We start from the raw sequence: 22,123 nt of genomic DNA on the forward strand, positions 1-22,123 counted from the left end.
GGTGAGAATTTAATTTTTCGTCTTTGGTGAGATGAACTCACTAAAGATGCACTACTTTGGCTAACAGCGGGTTTGAACTCATATGACTTGAGATAGGATGCATTCGGGAATATGTCCTTTACCGCTTATGCACGACGGAAGTCAGAACCGCTTAATTAATTTTCCACTGCAGACTAGTTGGTAAGGATATGTGTGATACTTCCGTAGTGTTTCTTTTTGCCTTCTACTCTTGCAGACTCAATAGAAAATCTGCAATTACTGGTTAAAGCTTTTGCCCAAGTTCTCTCGCAATGAAAAAGGGCATTACTCTGGACTATAAGACTAGTATTTTTGTGTGGTTTTCAAGTTGCAGTTTCGAATCCAACTATAGCATGCATGCGAAGCAACTAAGGTAAAACAAAGGTGCCCTGAGTTCATGGGCGTCCGGAGGGGGGGGGGCAAGGGGGGGCGGCTGCACCCCCCTGGAAAATCACTCACTCGAACCGTGAGTGATGGCCGCACGCCAGGGGCGGTGGTGCGCTCAGTCAAAAGGGTAAAAGCAGCCCCGCATGGTCACATCTGCGAAATGCCGCGTCCGGGCGTGCGTCGTTCCGCCGTTTTCAAACCACGCCATCGTTAGCTCTACTGAAGGGCGACCTGTTCCAGACATACAGCGGCACCGGCGAGCATGTGTTTCGAGCCGCCTTGAGATGGGTGTCTGTTTCTTTGATCTCTAGAGAGATAGCGACACGGAGGCAGACAGTGCACGGGGCATCTTGTTTTCGCCTATCGTTACGCCGGTCACCGATGAATTCTTAAGGAGGGAAGGTAAAATCAGCCGTGTCCACCCCCGCTTTGTCGGGCTGCTCAGGGGCAAGCGGGCGATGAGTTGGCGCCGCCGCCGCTCGCTGTCTTCTCCGATCCACGGGTAGCGCAGTTCGGTAGAAGCGCCGCTTTCAGAATCTCCGGCAAAGGGGATTAGCTGCTTTTGTTCACGGTGACGCAGTCTCCCGAGGCGCCCCCACACCAGCGTTCTTTGCGTCTTCTGCGAAAACCAGCGCCTTTGGTCAACGCAGCCCGATGGCGCCTGCCTGGCTCGCCTGTCACCTCTGGCTGGGCCTCAAATCACAACAGCGCCCATGTACTGTGCGTGTCAGTGCATGGTAAAGAGACCCAGGTGGTCGACATTACCCGGAACTCTGTACTACTCCATCCCTCATAGCCTGAGTCGTTTTGGGGCTCTGAACCCCATAAAAACACAAAAACAAATTTTCCGACTGGAGTGGCGAGTGTCCCTTCCCCTCGGAAGTTGCGCGGCGTTCCTTTCACCCCCAAAGTGCGCATTCGGGGATACTGCGGCAAGTAAGCCCTTGCACGTGTGCGCGCCTCTGTGTTTGTGCTTGGGTGTTTTTAGTGGCCGGTTGTCAGCGAAGCTTAGAACAACCAAGACAGCGGACGAGAAAACGACGAGCGGAGAGCAGTGTGTGTGCGGTTGCTCGACTGTGCGGATGAGCAAGCAAGATGGAGCGAGGTGTATGAATCTGCGAGCGTGCATTTATCTTGTAAATAAGTTTTCGTTGTATATAGTCATCTTTTGTTTTCAACGTACGCGTTCAACAGTTTTTCCAATCAATGTGTATGATGAGTGTGCACCGAGAGCGTGTAATGAAGCACAGAAGTGAATTTATCACACGTGTAATTACGCAATTCGCCCAGAAAAATCCGAGGCGCCTACAGTTGCTGTTCAAGGAAGACTGACTGAGTGACTGTAGTTGCGTGTTTGTGAACATATTGTGCTGTGTGCTGGTCATCAATCCGGGTGAGTCGAGAACCCGTATGCAGCAAGACTGAGCACTCTTCTCCACGAAGTGATATAGCATCTTTTTGCATTTTTATTAATTTTAGTTGTTTCTTCGTTGATAAACTCCAATGTACCTCTCCTAGCCGCGCTTTAATTTGCTGTTTGTAATTTTTCTTTCATGTGGGCATTTTGTTTAATTTTTATTTATATATAAATAAATAAATTTACTCCGCAAATAGCGCCTTTCTGCTACGAACATACCCCCCCCCCCCCCCCCCGGGGCACCAACGGGGCCCCCCCCTGCAAAAAATTCTGCGGACGCCCTTGCCTGAGTTCCTTGCGTTCAGCGTATTGCGTCAAAAATCGCAAGCCGCATTTTTAACCCCATTAAATAAAACTAATCAAAAATGTTGTTTTGACGTCCATGTGGAAGAGACGCTACAACCTGTGCATGTTTATTGGAATAAAAAATTAGCTCGCAATTTAGAGATACGAGTTATATTAAAACAAAATAATACATTAATCTGTTTTCAATATCACATTAATTTGCTTATCTCGCATTGAATATATTTACTGGGAGTGCGACACGACGCATTAAACTAAATTAACTCTTTCGCTACCGCAGAAAAATGCACGATTTGGAGTGTACGGAAAGAAAAATTTTTTTCACAAGAACTAATACACCCAGCACATATTGCAATGCATGAAATTGTAGCTTATTAGTTACACTTCTGAATGAAACAAACAGAAGAGTTGTGTGTGCAAAAGTAAATGAACATTTATTTGTGAAATTTGCAAAACACAAAAAAGTATATAGCAAAAACAAAAATTACCGTCTGCACTAAGCCAGAACTTGATTAGAGGAAAACTGGAATATACAAACTGTTGCACATGTTTATGGCTGTCATTATTCACAGTTTCAGCTATGAGAAAAATTTACTGCACTTTCCATGGCCTGTCAAGTCAGGGGTCATGACTGTGGTGCCACTGTGAAGAGCAATCAGGGGTGAAGATGTGAAGCAGAGGTAGACTGACAGGTGCTTCACATAAGCTTTTATCTTTGTTCCTCCCTTGTTTTCTGGTAGCCGAGCTGGCAGTTTCTTCTTTTTTTAATTTTTTTCGGTTGGTGTTGAATGGATTCTATGGGAGGATTGGGGGCGTGGACTTCATTTCCCTCATCATACCCGAAGATTTCTTGAATGAACTGCTCCCTGAAAGCCAGCTGATAAAATTTGGCATTTTAGGCAAGCTCTAAAACATCAGAATCAATGAAATAAGTTTTAGCGATGTGGTTCGAAAGCCAGGACACTTTCCAAGTCTTGCCAATATATCCTGCCGCCACTGAATCATCCGGGTCCGTTACGTGCAAAAAACAAACAAAAAGCGAAAAACCAATTTTGAGAAATGATTTTTGATGGCAGAGGGCCAGAATAGATTATTCTGGTATTTCAGTACAAATAAAGTCGCGGCAGGTCAACAATTCCAATGTATATGATGATTCCAATGAACATCAGCATCTCCAACAGATTCAAGTCTTCCCATGAGCCGTCATGCCGAACTTGCTGAAAATCTTCACCCATGCATACTTATTAGTGTTTCGGCACACGGTCTTCATCATTTCCGCCGTGAAGAGCATCAAAAAAAAGTCGAGAAGTCGAGCTAATCTCCGAGCGCCGCTCCGCAGCGATGTGCCGATATGGACACCTAGCTGTCGTCTTGGTTGAAAAACGCGACGCGACCTTGAGCATTTGGCTAACTGCCTTCGCCATACGTTGTCAAGACCATGAAGCACAAAAATAAACCACTCTCATCAATTACAAACCGTATGAACCTCAGAAAACCCACAGCGAACGAAAACAGAACTCACATGCAAGTACGCGCTGACGTTCCAGGCTCCCGAGGCGAAGTCTCGCTGTCGAAACCGAAATCCAACATTTGTACATTGTTGCCCGACTAACAGCCGCTGCTGTCATCGCAAAAAACGAAACCGAAACGGGCCGACGTACTCGGTGTCAGCTTTCGTTATCGAGGAGCGCGCGGCGACGCGGACGCCATTTTCTCCGGCTGACGCCGCTGCGGCCGTTCAAAGTTTTATTTTTCACGGCGCCCCCTCATGTCAAAACACTGAAACCAAGGCTGCAATCGAAAGAGCAGTTGCTGCGCTCACTAGCTAGATGGCGGAGCATGTACACGACTCTTCAAAATGAGCTTTTTTGCGCGGGCGATTTGAATCGATCATGTGCGATCGATGGCCTATGGCGCGGTAGCGAAAGAGTTAAACCATTTGGTATAAGGGAAGTTTAGTAAATTAAATTCCACTTTGTGCAACTAATGTGGTGTTGGTTCTTAAGAATAAATTAAAAATTATCCTGTAAAATATGTTGCTAGTGTCTTCACGATGACTGTGTTTCACAAAATTCGGTGTTAATTAATCATTTTTGTTTTTGTTCTGTGATGGCCATAATTCAACTTACCATGACATCATGCATTTCTTTGCAGGCTTGGCGCTTCGTGAGGCCATCGTGCAAGAACTGGACGATGAATTTATTTGAATGCAGTCCGGCAGTCCCCTTGCAAGTGGAGTGCAACGATTACTTTGGATATGACTGATCAGTTCACTGGAGGACAGCTCCGTTGAGCGCTTTATGGATGCCTTAGCCGTGCCACAGCAGCTTGCCGAGATGCTTTGTCCAACCTGATCGGCACGCACCAAACTTGGAAATAAATTGTTTTCCCACAGCCTCTGCCACCATGCTCTTGGGCCCCTTTTGTTTACTCCCCACGGTGGCTGGTGGTAGCGCAAACCATCCTGTGTGCGCTACAAGCGTGATTCCTGTAACTCAAAGCAATAAACGGGTCTTTTTTCTGGAATTCTTTCGCAACCTCATTTATGAATATTTGCTAGGTAGAATGGTATGTATGTACATCCATCCACAGTGCCGGTCATTGGCAAGTGGGTTAATTGCATGTGCCAGCGTTCGAAAGCTGGATGCCATTATTCGAAAGCTGGAAACCATTATTCGAAAGCTGGAAACCATTATTCGAAAGCTGGATGCCAATATTCGAAAGCTGGAAACCATTATTCGAAAGCTGGCTACCAATGTTTGAAAGTTGGATGCCAGTATGAGACCTTTGCTGGTCCATGCTGCAGAACGAACATCGGGACTGCGTTGGCCGCTTGATCGGCCGAGCGTTGGCCCAAAACTGGCATGAAAGTAAGGCCAATGTGTAAAGTGGTAGCGCTCGGCCCAAATGCCAGTGTAGGACCGATGTTCGTGCCAAGTTTTGCCAACACTTGCGCGACGTTCGGCCAATGTTGTTGTGCTGCCTGGGCATCTATAGAGTAGCAATTGCAATCAGAATGTTACTGAGAGAAGCAGCAGAGCACAGCAATGGGGCATCCCGCCTGTAACGGAGGGGGAAGTAAAGAAAGCCTTAGGAGCACTGCAGAAAGGGAAAGCAGCTGGTGAAGATCAGATACAGCAGATTTGTTGAGGGATGGAGGAGCGATTGTGCTAGAAAAACTAGCCACCTTGTATACGCAATGCCTTGTGACCTCGAGCGTACCTAGAGCTTGGAAAAACGCTAACATTATCTTAATTCATAAGAAAGGCGACGTCAAGTACTTGAAGAAGTACAGACCAATCAGCTTATTGTCTGTTGCCTACAAGTTATTTCCTAAGGTGATCTCTAACAGGGTCAAGACAACCTTAGACTTCAATCAACCAAATGATCAGGCAGGCTTTCGTAAAGGATACTCGACAATAGACCATATTCATGCTATCAATCAGGTGATGGAGAAATGCGTAGAATATAACCAGCCCCTATATATAGCGTTCATTGATTACGAGAAAGCATTCGACTCAGTAGAAACCTCAGCAGTCAAGCAGGCATTGCGGAATCAGGGTATAGAAGAGTGTTATGTGAAAATATTGCAAAATATTTATAACGATTGCACAGCTACAATAGTTCTCGATAAAGTAAGCAATAAAATTCCAATAAGGAAAGGTGTCCAGCAGGGAGACACAATCTCGCCTATGCTATTCACTGTCTGTTTACAAAAGGTATTCCGGGGTCTGAAATGGGAACAGTTGGAGATAAGAGTTAATCGAGAATACCTAAGTAATTTGCGATTCGCTGATGGCATTGCCTTGCTAAGTCACTCAGGACATGAACTGCAAAGGATGATCCATGAATTAGACAGACAGAGCAAAACGGTGGGGCTAAAAATTAACATGAAAAAAACCAACGAAATATTGAACGGTCTACCAAGAGGACTGCCGTTCTCAACTGATAGCGCGGTGCTCTAAGTCGTAAGAGAATATGTCTATTTAGGGCAGGTAGTGACAGCTGATCCAGATCATCAGAGGGAAATAACTAGAAGAATAAGAATAGGGTGGAGCGCATATGGCAGGTTCTCTGAGATCATGAATGGCAGTTTATCAATATCCCTAAAGAGGAAAGTATACAACAGCTGTACCTTACCCGTACTCACCTATGGGGCAGAAACATGGATAGCAAGAAAAATTATAGGTGTAACATTAAGAGATCGGAAGCAGGCAGAGTGGGTGAGAGAACAACGCGGGTTAATGACATCCTAGTTGAAATCAAGAGGAAGAAGTGGGCTTGGGCAGGGAATGTAATGCGAAGGCAAGATAAACATAGCAGGGGGTGACAGAAAGTTAGGCGGGCAGATGAGATTAAGAAATTTGCGGGCATACGGTGGCCGCATCGGACGAAGGACAGGGTTAATTGAAGAGACATGGGAGATGCCTTTGCCCTGCAGTGGGTGTATTCAGCCTGATGATGATGATGTTGGTGATGATGATGATATTAAAATCCACTTTACATCGACTTTCTAACGATTGATGTACATACACACACGCGTAAACACCTATAAGACAGCCGCCGTGGTGGCTCTTCAGTTAATAAAGAAAAAAAGTGGTGGCTCAGCGGATACGGCGCCCGGCTGCTGACCCGAAAGGCGCGGGTTCGATTCCGGCTGCGGCGGTCGGATTTCGATGGAGACAAAATTCTAGACGGCCGTGTACTCTGCGATGTCACCGTGCATGTTAAAGAACCCCAGTTGGTCGAAATTTCCCGACTCTTCACTCTGACGTCCTTCATAGTCTTAGTCACTTTCGGACGTTAAACACCCTACCACCCCAGAACCTATAGCTACACCTTTAGAACAAAACTTTCGCATAAATGTATGTCATCTTCCCTTTATCTACATGCCTGCCTTTGATTTGTTCGATTCGTAATCACGGGCATGACTACTGCTAAGTAGCAATGCGCCAAATCTTCCACTGTACACCCGGCCAAACCTTTAACTGGCTCGGGTGTTGCATCGCTAAATGCACCTTGTAAAAAGGTTCTTTTCGGCTACACCACTGGCATATTCATGGTGTAATTTGACGCGCGAAATGACATTTGTTGTTCCTTTTTGTTCATGTAACGTTTGAGTGGAGTACTTGCGCGTTTAGATGAAAGTTATCAGAAATATTCATCGTCAGCATCTACGAAGAGCCGAAACAAGCGGCATACGCAGCAATCTATCTGGTGGCGCATTTGCGCTTACTCTGTGTAAACAACTTGTCCGCCATGAAAGGAATGGTAGTTTATGCAGGGGCGGAGGCCGTATGCATCAGAACCTCTGCTGCGTATGCCACTTGTTTTGGCTCTTCGTAGATGCGGACGATGAATATTTCTGATAACTTTGATCTAAACACGCAAGTACTCCACTCAAACATTATATGAACAAAAAAGGAACCACGAAATTCCATTTCACGCGTCAAATTACAGCATGAATATGCCCGCAGTGTAGCCGAAAATAACGTTTTACAAGGTGCATTTAGCGATGCAACACCAAACCTAGTTAATGATTTGGCCGGGTGTATACCGTGCCGATCACAGATCGGCCTCCTGTGCGGCAGCCGCGCGCGATATGTCTGGAAAACTTCTTATCGCAATTTGTTAGAATACATTTCAATTTTTGTTTTGACCTCCGTCCTTGAACTCTCGTAGCCGGCTCAGCTCTCTCTGCCATTTTTTCATGAATATTGTTGCCCCGCTTGCGGAGGCGCGATGGGCGAGCATGTCCTCCCAAAAGGCAATTAGTGCATCTGGGTCACTGTCTATTCCACATGCCGCAGCTGTGCAGGCTGCGTCCATTTATTTTTAATTTATTCTTTTTTGGTGCGGTCTTGCTGGTTGCTTCATCGTCTCACCATGCGTTCCCATTTCATTAGCAAGACACGTCAAAAATTCAATAAAAAAACTGCAGCCAATTTCACTGTGCTGTAAAAACGTTTCAGTTGAAGAACGCACACAAGTACAGATTGTGAAGCACGCTAGACTAACCGGAGGGAAGGCAATAAAATTAAAAAACAAACTTGCATTTAGACAATGTGACCGTTCAGCTGCGTCCTTTTACTTTTTTAGTATCCAGAGTTAAAATTTTATGAGAAAGGGGTCAGTTTCTTTCCTGGCAAAATCCTTAGAGGAATACACGTACCCCGGACCAGGACGAATTTTTCTTTAACTGCGAAGTTTCTGAGAAAGCTGTATAGCTTTCCTTTGTAGCCGTATGGCTGCGCTTGGGTAGATGTCATTGCGTAATTACTCCCTTATTACACGTACATTACATTAAATTTAGTAGGCGTAAAGATTTTCATAGTTTGAAGAAAGTAGTCGCTGTTCAATACTTGTGCTTTTAACTGCGGCGCAAAGGCGCTGTTCGCGAAAGTACACGCGCTTGCGCCTCGCAGGCATTCGAAACTATGGAGTGTCTCCACGGGGCTCCGTCGATTCGAATAGAATTTCACCCAAATGCCTTTGAAAAACTTCTTGTAGCAGCGCAAATTAAGCATTCGAGTCGAATAAAATTCAGCTCGAAAACACTGAAACACCCATGTAGGAGGTTTATAAGCTTTCACATCACATCTACGCGGGCGCATATTGTCATGTGGCTATGTTGACAGCAGGGACATAAAGTTGACGGCAGACAAAAGACTGGTGGGAAGGTCGTGCCGTTGATTGGGGCTAGCGTGGGACAGAAAAAAAAAGACCAAAGCAGCAAGTGCTTGGCGTTCTTCGAAGATAAGAATAACCGCCCGACTGGGCACCGGTCAGTTTAAAAGAGACAAAAAAAATTCCGAGATAAGACACGGACACCACCTACGACAGTCATGAACAACTGTAGAAGCAGTTTCGCGTGGTTACATTCGTTTTGAGTAAATCTGGTTGCCTCCAGCATCGAAAAACAGCGATGACCTTCTGCCGGCGCCCTCGAGTATTTTAAATATACGTTAGAAAGCTTCGCGGCGTTCTCTCCCTCTTGAGTAAGCTTCGGCCCGATGGTTTACAACTAAAACAAAGCTAGGCGAAAATAAACACTAACAATGCACCCTCAAGGTGTGTATTAGCGCGAATAGAGCTTCAGAAGCACTAAGTGTACAAATTCTCGGCACGCACGCCTTAATTGGCTCGCTGTCTCTCCGCCGGGCACGACTTCATAGACAAGTGCTCCAATAGGTCGAAATATGTTGCATCAAATGCTTTTCTCCTACTCCGCAGCGGCGAATGGGCGTTCGCACCCATACAAGGTCAGCTTGCTTCTGTTCGCCGTGGCGTAGGTGTAGGCTGTAGCATCGGCGCACAGTTGTTCTTCAATGCGCAGCCAGACCACGCGCCAGGCTTCTTCCGCCTTCTGCAGGTAGGCGCCGAAGTCTAGGTTGCATTTTTCAATAACGGTCGTCCTCGATGAGATCGAGCTTCGTCGTTGCCCCCCTGCCATGTATAAGCCTAACCTAAAAGGCGTGTTGCAGGCGGAGGAAGCACTGTCCATGGCCTTTTATTCTTCATAGTTTATATTAACGATCTACTTTCAACACTAAGCTTCTAGCATCGCCTATTCGCGGACGAGTACGTAGTGTACCCTCCTTTAACTAACTGGTTCAATGCTTCTGCCCTCCAGAATGACCTACATCGTTTACACCTGTGCTCGCCTACATGGTATGTGTCTGAATACCACTAAAACTACCGATTTCTTTCCATCACCCCCGAAACAATAGTACTATCCCAGGCAGCACAAACCGTTGGCCCAATATTGGGAGTCTGTTGGCTATGTGTGGCCCTATACAGGACCAATGTTGCCTTCATTGTCCCCATATTGGCACTGCCACAATGTGCCATTTCCAACATTGGCCCTACTTGTCCGATGTTTTCCCCATATTGGCAATGCCGCTTAGTTACACCTCCAACGATGGCCCTAAATTCCTGCTGTCGTCCCCATATTGGCAGTGCCGCCTCATTACACCCGCTATGATGGCCCTACTTGTCCGCTGTTTTCCCTGTATTGGCAGTGCCGCTCCACGACACACCAAATGATGTCCCTGTGATTATATGTGGTTATTTCTCTCAATCCGTTTTTTTTAATATTCGGACTTGTTTATTTATTTATTTTTTTTATGACCAACAACAGCGCTAGCGTCGAACTCTGACGCGAAATTACAATAAAAAGCGCGATGTAATTGATTGCGCGAAAGTGAGCAGAGGTCATATTCATTCACGAAGGTACGAATTTTGAAAAGCGGCGTCTTTTGTAATTATGGTATGCAAAAAAAAGAAAGAGAGAAAGAGGTGCCACAATCAAGAAAATGAAATTTCGATTCGAGGAATGGTATAATAACGCACTAATTAACGTACTGCCTCGCATATCTCTCGCATACCTCGCATACCACAGCCCCCGATTATAGGTTGCCGGTTCAAATTCGTGTCTCAAGATATAGGCTCAACTTAACTAATAAGTTTATGCTGCACGAAACGCTGAATCGTATTACACAATCCGGAATACAATGCCTCACCCACAGGATGCTCACCCTAGAAAAAAACAAATAAATCGCTTTTTCCACTTGGTCACAAATTATTGCGTGGCGCATTTTGAGAGAAGAAACGATGTGAGTAAAACGGGATTTTGGTTTTATCGCAAATAAACAGCTGACGTGAACAACTTGCTGCGCATTTACTGCGTGAAGAAGCAGCAGACGAGAAAGAAAATGTAGATGTATGTTAAATTAAAAAAATAATAATAAGCGAACAAACGGCTCTGCTTCCTGAAGCCGCGAAGCTAAGGTGGCTAGGTTTTTTTAATGTCGCAAATTGTTTTGTTATTCTGCTGTGATTTTTGGGTATTCTATAACGACGGCTCTAGCATACGTTTTTGCTTTAAATTATCACGTTTATCAAATTAAAGATCGGAACTTTTTCCCGGTCGCATTTCCACTAGTTTTTTTTTTTGCCTTTTCTTTGCGCGTATCCTTAATACCAATGAGCCATAACAGGTGCATTGCTGATTAGCGCGCCGCGTCATTTCGAGCTAGCGCAGACACGCACGGGTGGGCCGCATGACGGCTTAGACCGACCTGCCTACACTGGTGTGTATAAAATGTAGAGTATTCGTCGCTCTAGAAGGGAATCATTGGATTATATTGGTGAATGGTGTTGCTTGGACGTATGTCATCCTACTTAGTCCGCCACAAGTATCATATATAAAACACTCAAAGAACACGCATTGTTCCCGCTAATTTTATTTATTGTTTTATATTTCCGGTATTTTCATAGTAACACGTTTATCTCAGCTTCAACCAAAGAGGCACACGACCGCAGAGACTACGCTAATGTTTGGAGCCGTTTTGACGAAATTCATGCCCAAGCTCCACGTTTCCACTTCCAACATCTCCGCATTGTCGTTTCCTTGCCGCTTTTCACGTGCTCAACGCCTATGGCGCACCCTCCGGACATTCCAGAATTCTTTCACTCATTTCACCCCCCCCCCCCCTCTCCACCCCCTTTTTGAAGTCCCATACAGCCGCCTTTTGCCGGGCCGAGCCTCTTTGTTGGAAGAGCGCTGGCCCTCACCATGCTAGGAGTTTTTTTTTTTTCTTTGTGATTTTAGGTACACTGACCTTCTCTAACCTGTTTTCCCCTCGCGCCCAACTAAGCGCAACGCCGCTCATCCGCCCTCCCTAGATTTTCTTCTACCCCTTTTCCAGCTGCCGTTTCTCTTGCTGCAGCAAATTCTCCGAAAAATATAAGAAACCTGTCCCATCGTCGTCTCCTCCTTTCCCGAACACTCGCCCAACGAGTATCGCCTGTAGCTAGCAAGGCGGCGAAAAGCCACACAACCAGCGTGCCGACGAAGCATGCGCGCTCAAGCTGACGCCGTTCGTTGTCGAGAATCCGCACCCGATACGATTTGACAATTATGACGGAATTCAGTAGCCTGGCCTGCAAGATTCTATTTGTGAGTACCACCATACTTTTATATTGAAATGTGTTCGGAAATGAATATGGTTCTTGGCGTAATTGCCGCTTTGAATCAGCGCCGACCTTTTTTTTCTCCGGCAGGAAACGAGAAAGCGACAAAGCACTGGCGCCAACTTCTGAATGGCAACTTTCACAGCGAAATGTCTAGCGCAAAGGCATGCACAGAATGGTGAGAACTTTATTTTTCAGCTTTGAAAAAATGGATTTACCGAACGTTGACTATCTCTTCAATCACCGTGGCGGAGTGTCGTGTGGCCCGACTCATGTTGCGTTCATTACGACATTGGTCGTCTATCGTTTGTGCAAGATGAGTACCAGAAGCGCTTATTCTTTCACTGCAGCAGTTTTCTGGCCGCGTGTAATATACCCGTGCCGGGTGCCCTTGTCTTGGCCAGTTGCAGGCGTACGAGAAAAGCGGAATTCCTGGTCCCAGCGAACTTTATCCATGTTGTCTCGGAATTAATCACCCATGGACTAACGGAAGAGTGATTTCGTGTGGTTTTCAAGTAAGATTTCCGTCTGCCCCGTTACATGCATGCCAAGCGGCATCGATAATCTGCTTACTTTAAAAAAAGTGTATTCGGTCTCCTGCGTTCAGCGCATTTCGCAAAACTGTGCAAGCCGTCTTTGCATGGAATATTATATTTCATAGCGAAAAAAAAATTGCTCACAGCTGTTCAATAGGGAGGAGCTGCTACCACCTGTGCCATACTTTGCTGGAACAAAAAGGCAAACAACCAGCTCGCAATAGACATATAACTTTGATAGGAAATATAAAAATAGATTGATTTGTATTAAACACTATATTTATCTCTTTTTGTGACTTTCAATATGCATTTGAGGGTGTGACACGGCAAATTGGGATTAGAACTTAGCAATACGGTGGGAAAAAATTGTTAAATTCAATTCAACATTTTGCTATTAGTGTGGGGATTTATATTAAGAGTCATTTAGAAATTATACTTTCAACATACGTTGCGAGTACCTTCTCGCACACTGCGCGCCACTAAGATCAATGTGTTATTTTATTTCTTGTCTTTTTTCTGCGATGGTTGTACTTACACTCATGATCACATCATGCACCTCTTTGCAGCTGCGATGTACAGCCAGGTCATCGTGCAAGAGCTTGGCGAGGAATTTGTTTCAAGGCACTGCAAAAGTTCTCTTACAAGAGGAGTGCAACGATTAGTGCCGATATGACTCATCGATTCAGCGGCTCCGGCACAATGCATTTCACGATGTACTGGCACCGTAGATGCAATAAATTTTGTTCTTTGAATCCGTTCTTTCTTTTTTGTATGTCTGCTGACTGCTCATATGTAAAATGTTACACATACAAGCTCCGGCTGGTGGAAAACAAGCGGTATATGTCTGCATTGTTGCTGGCCAGCAAGAGGTTTGGTACAAAACTAGGTGGGACCCCCGATCGCGTACAATTTCCCACTGGCCTTGCAATTGATATGCCACCTATAAAAGTTAGATCAAGGGTGGAAAAGTGGGCACAAGTCGGAGCAAACCTGGGGCTATTATTGATACTGGCGGAATGTGGGCATACTATTGGCGCGAATTTCGGGCCATTATTGACAGATCGACTGAATGTGGGCATACTATTGGCGTGAGATTGGCTGAATATGGGCATAGTATTGGCACGAATGTCGGGCCATAATTAATAGATTGGCTGAACATGGGCATAGTCTTGGCACGAACGTTGGCCATTTGTGGATAGACTGGCTGAATGTTGGGTCAATGCTGGCAGCTAGACTGGCTCAGTATAGGCACAATCTTGGCATGAATGAAGGGCCATTGTTGGAAAAAGTCTCGGATTGCTCAAATGCCAGTGTAGGACCAATATTCATGCCAATTTCCGCCACTCTTTTGCCACTGTTGGACCAATCAATTTGTGCTGCTTGGGATATTATTAACTATATCATAGCATTAACTATACTATAGTATTAACTATAGCACTGTTGTGCAAACCTTGGCACTCACCTCATCAGTGAATTACTACGGTCTCGGCACGTAAGCCACATAATTTCTCCCACCAAACTGCTCGTTAGCACCGCCCTAACCTACCCACAGCACCGTCGTCTGTAAACCTATCTACAAAAACTCTTGTGCGACGTGTACTGGATTATTCGAGCGCCATCATTGATGCGCAACAATCTAACCCTACTACAGCTCTGCACTCTTTTCAGAATTGTGCCACTCTGTTCATTCTCTCAAGCTGCTCGTACAATTCTAGCATCTCCGCCATGAATTCCCATTTACAACTTCCTCCTCTAACATTCTTCGCCGAATTTCATACATCTGTGGCGTTAAAAGCCACAGCTTTTAACGCCAAAGCGTTTAGAGTCCCGTTCCACGCGACACTGGGCGTTCTAGTTTGCGATATCGTTGGCGTGTAGAGAAAATCGGGATTGGTCAGGAGAGTCGGGACATCACGACCAGACGACCTCACGCAGAAAATTCAAACACCCCACAACGACTGAAAGAAAAATGGTCGAGTCGGAACTGGAACCGCTGCTCCTTCGATCGGGATTCGGGTGCTGTACCACTCTATCACTGTGAACCGTTCATTCAACTTGGTTAACGGAAGCCCTTGAGGGTCTTGTGGTAAACAAAAATAAGCAAAAAGAATAAAATTATATGAAATAAAACGAAATACAAGCTAAAATGAAGAATTTTTTTTATCTACCAAGTTATACGCATTGAGGACCACAGACCTTTCAAGGGACTCATTAACTCTATCACGTCATAACCTTAAGATGGAGAGTAAGGGCCGAATTCTAAAACCCTCCTTACCTTACTTAGGTCGCCTTACCGACCGTAAGGCGGCCTCACGTAAATTCTAAAACGTCCCTTATTAAGGGGCACAAAATTAAGGTCTCCTTGGTGCTCCGTCCCGCTTCGGCAGCCTGTGTGGTACCTTCATGTTTCCTAACTTTTCTCCTCCAACTGCAGGCTTGCTTTCCCACAAAACTCTGCACAGGGTACCGCGCGCTGTTCGCATGCACACGGCACGCAACCGCTCCGCACGCGCGTAAGGAAGATACCCGCCGCCGAGCAAACCGCACAGTCGCGAAGTGCCCGCTCCGTCGTCCGTTTTCTTGTGGCGCGTGATTTTCATTCAATGTGCTTCGTGAGATCGTGAGAATGCTGCCACGCGCTTATGTCTCTGACGACGGCTGTTTTGAAGCCTATCGAAGGTTTTTACGCCGCGCAGATGGACTTCTGCACGGCGATGTGTATAGACCTCCGGTGTCGCCTCGGTTGCGGAGTCTCGCAGATCGCCTCAACCCGTTAGAGTGCTCCAACGACCACGAGTTTTCAGCACGCTACCGTTTCTCCAAAAAAGCTGTGCTAGCCTTACTGGCGGAGCTGCTAAGGACAAGGACAAGACAGATAACTAAGGACAAGACAGATAACAGAGGAGCTCCACTACCACCCGCACTCAAGCTGCTCACTGCGCTCCGGTGTTAAGGTAGCGGTGCCATGCGGACTTTTGCGGGGCACCTTGTGAACGTGTCTCAGCCTCCAGAAGCATTTGGGAGATGACACAACTAATATGTGGGTGTATTTCCCAGTTACGTGAACGTGCCGAGCTCAACGGAAGCAAGGGCAACTGTGACCAAATTTTACGAGATCGGTAGGTTTCCCGGTGTCACAGGGTGCATTTATTGCACACATGTGCCCATATAAAGCCCCTGTGAGGATGTCGCTGAAATGTCCAGAAATGGAAAAGGTGTCTTTTCGTCAAATGCGAAGGTAAGTGAACGCCACATACTCTTTGAATTGTGCCTGTCTATGCACACTCACAGTAATAGTTACAAATCGTTGTGTAATAATATTGCTTTATTTGCATGAACGACACTGTGTGATAGTAAATGTCATCAAAACTGCTGTCAGGGCAGCTTGAGCTGGTAGTGCGCATTAATGCTCTTCACACTAAACAACATATTCTGACGTTAAACTCACACGAAGAGTGCTATTTTACACGCTGCCACAGGGCCTGCGCTGCAGTTTTATTTACGTCTTCGCAAGGTGGCCCGGCTATGTCCATGATAACCGGATTTTTGCCAATAGTAGGGTCATGGTGAGGTATGACGACAAGAAACTACCTGCCACTCTACTTTCTACTTGGTGATCAGGGGAACGGATGTTTGCCTTATCTCATGACACAGCTGAGAAACTCTTGTACATCTGCACAAAAAAGGCAAGGAAAACAATTTTTGCGGTAGTGATTTGGAGTATACAAGCTTATTATTTTGTCTTCCTTTTCTTATAGGTAAAACAGGAGCCACATAAAAACTCGCAGCTCTGTCGAGCGTGCGTTTGGAGTGTGGAAAAGAAGGCTTGCGGGTTTGAGCAAGAAACTGGAAACCAAATTTGAATCAACGACAGCAAGATAGCAATCATCACAGCATGTGCAGCTCTCCACAGCGTTGCCTGCTCTTTAAGGGACCCACTGCCTAAAGGAGATGAGCCGGAAATAGAAGAGGATGATGAAGCAGGGCCAAGTGTTCCCGATAGTCGTCTGGGCACGCAGCTTAGAACCCACCTCATCGAACGTTGCTTCACGAGCAACGAAAGTGACGCAAACGACAGAGAAATGGATTCCGATTAGAGGTAATACTATGCGATTACTCAGTGTAGAATTCTTGCCCGAAATTAGGAAGCCGAAAAAAAAAAGCAATTCAGGAAAAATGAAAACAAAAAGCTACTGTAATGTGACATGCCCGGGCGGGCCCAGTGCAGGCAACCGCTAAAGAAGACAAAGACGGTGGTAACCAATGCGCCAGACCTGTTTTTGCTGAACCGCCTTTCGGAGCTGACGCTGCCGTGATCGCTGCCTTGCCGTTATCTTCTGAAACACCTAGCCCCCTTACACTATTAATAACTGAAAATCAGATGCAACAAAGCACAATGCAATGTATCCGAGTACAAAAGAACTTTATTTTGCCATTTATGGCATATTCAAGCCGTTGTGGTTGATGCTTTTCACTGCTTCAAGCTGCTTTGAAAGAAAAACTTGTTTAAGCTGGCCAGTCTTTAGTTTTGCTCTCAATACCCTCATTTTCTATTTGTGAATGGCATTTCCCTTATGCATTTCATCCGCATATTGTTCTTGTTTTGCTGCATGCTCATCAGTAGTAATCTTCACTCTCGATTTCTGTTCAATGCGCCTTTGACTTGTGTCATCCTCCGAAGCCTGAAGAAGAGCTTCGAGCTCAGCAGACAGAACCTGCTAGACAGCAGCAGCTCGAACTCCTTTCCTGCGGCGCGCTGCCGGCTCCGCTACTTCATCCAGGCTGCACGGTGGTGTCGCTCTCGCATTTTTAATTGACGGCCCAGCAGCACCAATGTCAGGTGCTGGTGAGACAAGCACTAATGGCATCAGAAAGTCTGTTTTCACTTTGAAGATCACAGTAGACTCTGCAGGAAATGTAAATAAAGTACTGTAGACCAGTTTGTTACACAGTACTATTAGGCATTTTCTCTACTGTGCATCACTACCTACCAGACATGCAATACCAACTTTATAGTCACTGCTACTGATCTCCCCTACCCAATACATTCATCATGGCTAGGTCACAATAACAAAGTCAAGAATTCCATTTTGCAAAACAAATGCCATGTTTCAGTCCCTCCTTCGGCGCACATTTGCTGAGTGGAACCGCCTTCCTGCACCCCCATTTTTCAATTTTTTTGTTGTCTTTTGTGCGAGCATTCTGTTTTTTTTCTTCACTGTATTGCTGCGCTGTATGTAGTGTATTATATTCTATTACCAGCACACCAAGAACCCAAAAGTTAGTCACCGAGTTCTTGTAACGGACAGCGAGGCTTTCAATTCCATCAAAAGAGCGTCCAAGTAAGAGCATGAACCAGGTTACCTTTCTTAGCGACGTTGATCTTCCAAGCGATATCATGTCCTACTTGGAAAAAGGACCCAAGCACAGCTTTGAACCTCAGATGAATCGCTCAGCCTTAATTGCCATGGTTCGTAATGTAGGCAACCATATCAAGGAGGACAAGGATCGGGCCATTGGGGAGGGATTTGAATGCCTCAAAAAATTGGTTACTTCGATCCCAACCAGAAAGCCACCTATAAAAAGGATTGCAGAATTTATGAAAGCATCCGAACTTACAGTACTGGAGGCCGACAAAGAGGGTGGTTTTGTCGACATGACGAACGGTGACTTCAAGGAAAAAGCTACTCAAGCCATCAAGAAGAGCTTCAGGCCTGTCAACTTCAACCCTGCGAAGCAAAAACGTGCGGCACTGAAACTACTGGCCCGAATGAACCTGGATTCATTAGGAAAGGCTGTCAAGAATGCTAAGGCAGGACACCTCGAGATCTTCCAATATACTGTAGCGCAGCAAAAGACGAGTACAGAAGAGACGAGAGACGAACACCACGAGCGCTAACTTCCAACAGATTTTATTCTCCTGAAGCATCACATTTATACGCCAGAAAACGGTAATCACATGTGCGAACAGTATCAATTCCTCAGAAAAACAAGCTCTTTATCTGAGAGGAGAATGGAAGGTGTGCTTACACACGAGCATCCTGACCTATTTATCTTTTCAGCTTCGATGATTTCGCGCGTTACTCTTTCTCTGCTTTTTCCTACTACGACACTTTTATCAAAGAAAGGCTTACAGGTTTTTGACTTGCATGCGAGAATGTGGTCAACCAGCGATCCGCCTTGCCCGTTTCTGGCGTTGCGGGCGTGTTCCATTAGGCGCTCGTTCAGACATCTCCCCGTCTGGCCGATATAGTGTTTCCCGCATGACAAGGGAATTTTATACACAACACCTTCATCGCACGTGACGTAGGGCTTCCGGTGCCTAGTTGCGCATCCGCGTGCTTTGTTGGTGTTTGTTTTTCCCAGTTTGCACAACGTTGCAAGTTTTTTCGGCGCCGAGAACACGACGGTTGCATTCGCTCGTTGACCAATTCTTTTCAAATTGTGGGAAATCTTGTGGAGATAAGGTAATACAACAAGGTTTTTTCGTTCACGAGGAACCGGGTTTGGGTGACATTGATTTTCTGGTCTCATTTTCTTAACAAGTTTTTCGGCAACAGAAACTTGAACATGGGAGGGGTACCCGGCATTAGTCAGCCTCTTGGACTGCTCTTGAAAACTATCGGTCATCATGTGCGGACAAGATTTCTGGACAGCATTTTGAAAACATGAATTGACAATACCTCTTTTTGCCAGTTTTGAATTAGCGGAATGATATGGCAGCATCTGCTTGTTGCTACGCGGCTGGTAGGCCCAGCATATGTGATGAGCGTGAAAGGTGAAGTTAATGTCTAAAAATCTAATGGAGTTATTGATGGGCAATTCTGATGTTAAAACAAGCGGTTTAAAATGTTCTTTCATGATAGTTAAAATGCTATGAGCCTTTGGCTCAAGTGAGCCATGGTCACACAAACAAGAATAAAAAAGTCATCAACAAATCTAAAGACCTTGATTACGTCCAAGCTGTCTAAGTGGCTGGAAACAGCCTTGTCAAGTTTTGATAAAAACAGATTACTCAAAATCGGCGCTATGCACGACCCGATGCATATCCCTTCTTTCTGAAGGTAGGATTTTCCTTCCCAGTTAATGAACGTTGACTGCAAGTAAATAGCTAAAATTTCTAAAAACCTGCTCGCCGACACACCCGCCGCGTTCTGGAGAGCAACACACCCGAACTCATCTATGCACTCCTCTACACAGCACAGCACCTTGTCGTTTGGCAGCGAGTAATATAGATCCTTAACATCCACAGAAAATGCAATAATGCTGTCATCAGAGCGCGACCGAACAAAGTCTAAAATTTTGTCAGATTTCTTAACCATAAAAGGGTCGTCAAGCGGTAAAAGGTTAAGTTGGCTTTGTAAGTACATCGAAACCGTTTTTTGCCATGTGCCAGTTTCAGAAATTATCACCCTGAATGGTTTTTCCGGTTTATGGGTTTTTGCACTGAAAAACACGTCTAAAAAATCTTTTCGTGCATCGCCATTTCTTTAGCCAGCTTGGTAAGGTTTAACTTGTTGCATAACTTCTTCGCTTTAGCTTTTACTTTTGACATCATTACTTCGTTGCGGCAGTTAAATACAGAAGACACGGCTTCGTCAGCCTTGGACTTGTAAAGTTCACAGGATAGAATCGCAAAACCACCTTCTTTTCAGCAGGCAGCACGACCAGGTCCTGTTCCTTGATGGACTCGACACGCTTGAGGGGTAGCTTGGAAGATCCTGGCTTTGAGCATTGCAAAACGTCGACTCCTTCTGAAATGCAGCGGTCGAGTTCCAGTTGCGTAGCACGCTGCGATACTTGGCGTACCATCGCAAGTAGTTGTGCAGCTGACGGCTTGGGCTCCACAGCAAACTTTGGTCCTAACGATAGAACCCTTGACACGTCATCCGGTAGATCCAGGTCCTCCAGGTTGTGGACGGTGCTCCGGGCTGTCTTCGTCCTGCTCGCAAGGTCGGCCCGTAGTTGTGGCAGATGATGAGCCCACAAGCATTCGGTAGCTTGAGCAGTGATACGCTGGTATTCACGAAGAGTTCGCCAGGCTGCCTGACTTTCGCCATTCGAGAGAAGCTGAGCCCCGAGGCACTGCCTGTGAAGCCGGGCTTGCCTTAACCATTCGGACTTGGCAAGCTTGCACGCCGTCATGCCGTGACCAGCCGATGGGACGAATCCTCCAAACAACCGCCTCACGTCTTCAGGCAGCAATTTGTTGCGAATGCAGAACGACATTGTGCGTGCACGGCATGTCGCAAGCGCTATGAGTGAAACTGTAGCACAGGGATTCTGGCGAACATTAAAAAGCGGGCCCGTTGTACTAGAAATATAGTTCAGTAGCGTGGCTTTTTGGGCTTGTTGGTACATAGTTCCAATATACTGTAGCGCAGCAAAAGACGAGGACACAAGAGACGAGAGACGAACACCACGAGCGCTAACTTCCAACAGATTTTATTCTCCTGAAGCATCACATTTATACGCCAGAAAACGGTAATCACATGTGCGAACAGTATCAATTCCTCAGAAAAACAAGCTCTTTATCTGAGAGGAGAATGGAAGGTGTGCTTACACACGAGCATCCTGACCTATTTATCTTTTCAGCTTCGATGATTTCGCGCGTTACTCTTTCTCTGCTTTTTCCTACTACGACACTTTTATCAAAGAAAGGCTTACAGGTTTTTGACTTGCATGCGAGAAGTGGTCAACCAGCGATCCGCCTTGCCCGTTTCTGACGTTGCGAGCGTGTTCCATTAGGCGCTCGTTCAGACATCTCCCCGTCTGGCCGATATAGTGTTTCCCGCATGACAAGGGAATTTTATACACAACACCTTCATCGCACGTGACGTAGGGCTTCTGGTGCCTAGTTGCGCATCCGCGTGCTTTGTTGGTGTTTGTTTTTCCCAGTTTGCACAACGTTGCAAGTTTTTTCGGCGCCGAGAACACGACGGTTGCATTCGCTCGTTGACCAATTCTTTTCAAATTGTGGGAAATCTTGTGGAGATAAGGTAATACAAAAAGGTTTTTTCGTTCACGAGGAACCGGGTTTGGGTGACATTGATTTTCTGGTCTCATTTTCTTAACAAGTTTTTCGGCAACAGAAACTTGAACATGGGAGGACAACCCGGCATTAGTCAGCCTCTTGGACTGCTCTTGAAAACTATCGGTCATCATGTGCGGACAAGATTTCTGGAGAGCATTTTGAAAACATAAATTGACAATACCTCTTTTTTGCCAGTTTTGAATTAGCGGAATGATATGGCAGCATCTGCTTGTTGCTACGCGGCTGGTAGGCCCAGCATATGTGATGAGCGTGAAAGGTGAAGTTAATGTCTAAAAATCTAATGGAGTTATTGATGGGCAATTATGATGTTAACACAAGCGGTTTAAAATTGGTTGTAGTATTACCTTATCTCCACAAGATTTCCCACAATTTGAAAAGAATTGGTCAACGAGCGAATGCAACCGTCGTGTTCTCGGCGCCGAAAAAACTTGC

General features: G+C 45.7%; 1 long non-coding RNA gene across 1 annotated transcript; it reads left to right on the forward strand.

Annotated features, from left to right (window-relative positions):
* Nucleotides 1-11,821: 11,821 nt before the first annotated feature.
* Nucleotides 11,822-13,870, forward strand: LOC149337717 (uncharacterized). Its single transcript, XR_016284653.1, has 3 exons — nt 11,822-12,278; nt 12,505-12,615; nt 13,203-13,870. It is a non-coding gene; the product is annotated as an uncharacterized LOC149337717 (long non-coding RNA).
* The last annotated feature ends 8,253 nt before the right edge of the window (nt 13,871-22,123 follow it).

This window comes from Amblyomma mixtum, chromosome 7 (assembly GCF_055824585.1).
Source record: "Amblyomma mixtum isolate Tamu chromosome 7, ASM5582458v1, whole genome shotgun sequence".
Lineage (NCBI taxonomy): Eukaryota > Metazoa > Arthropoda > Arachnida > Ixodida > Ixodidae > Amblyomma > Amblyomma mixtum.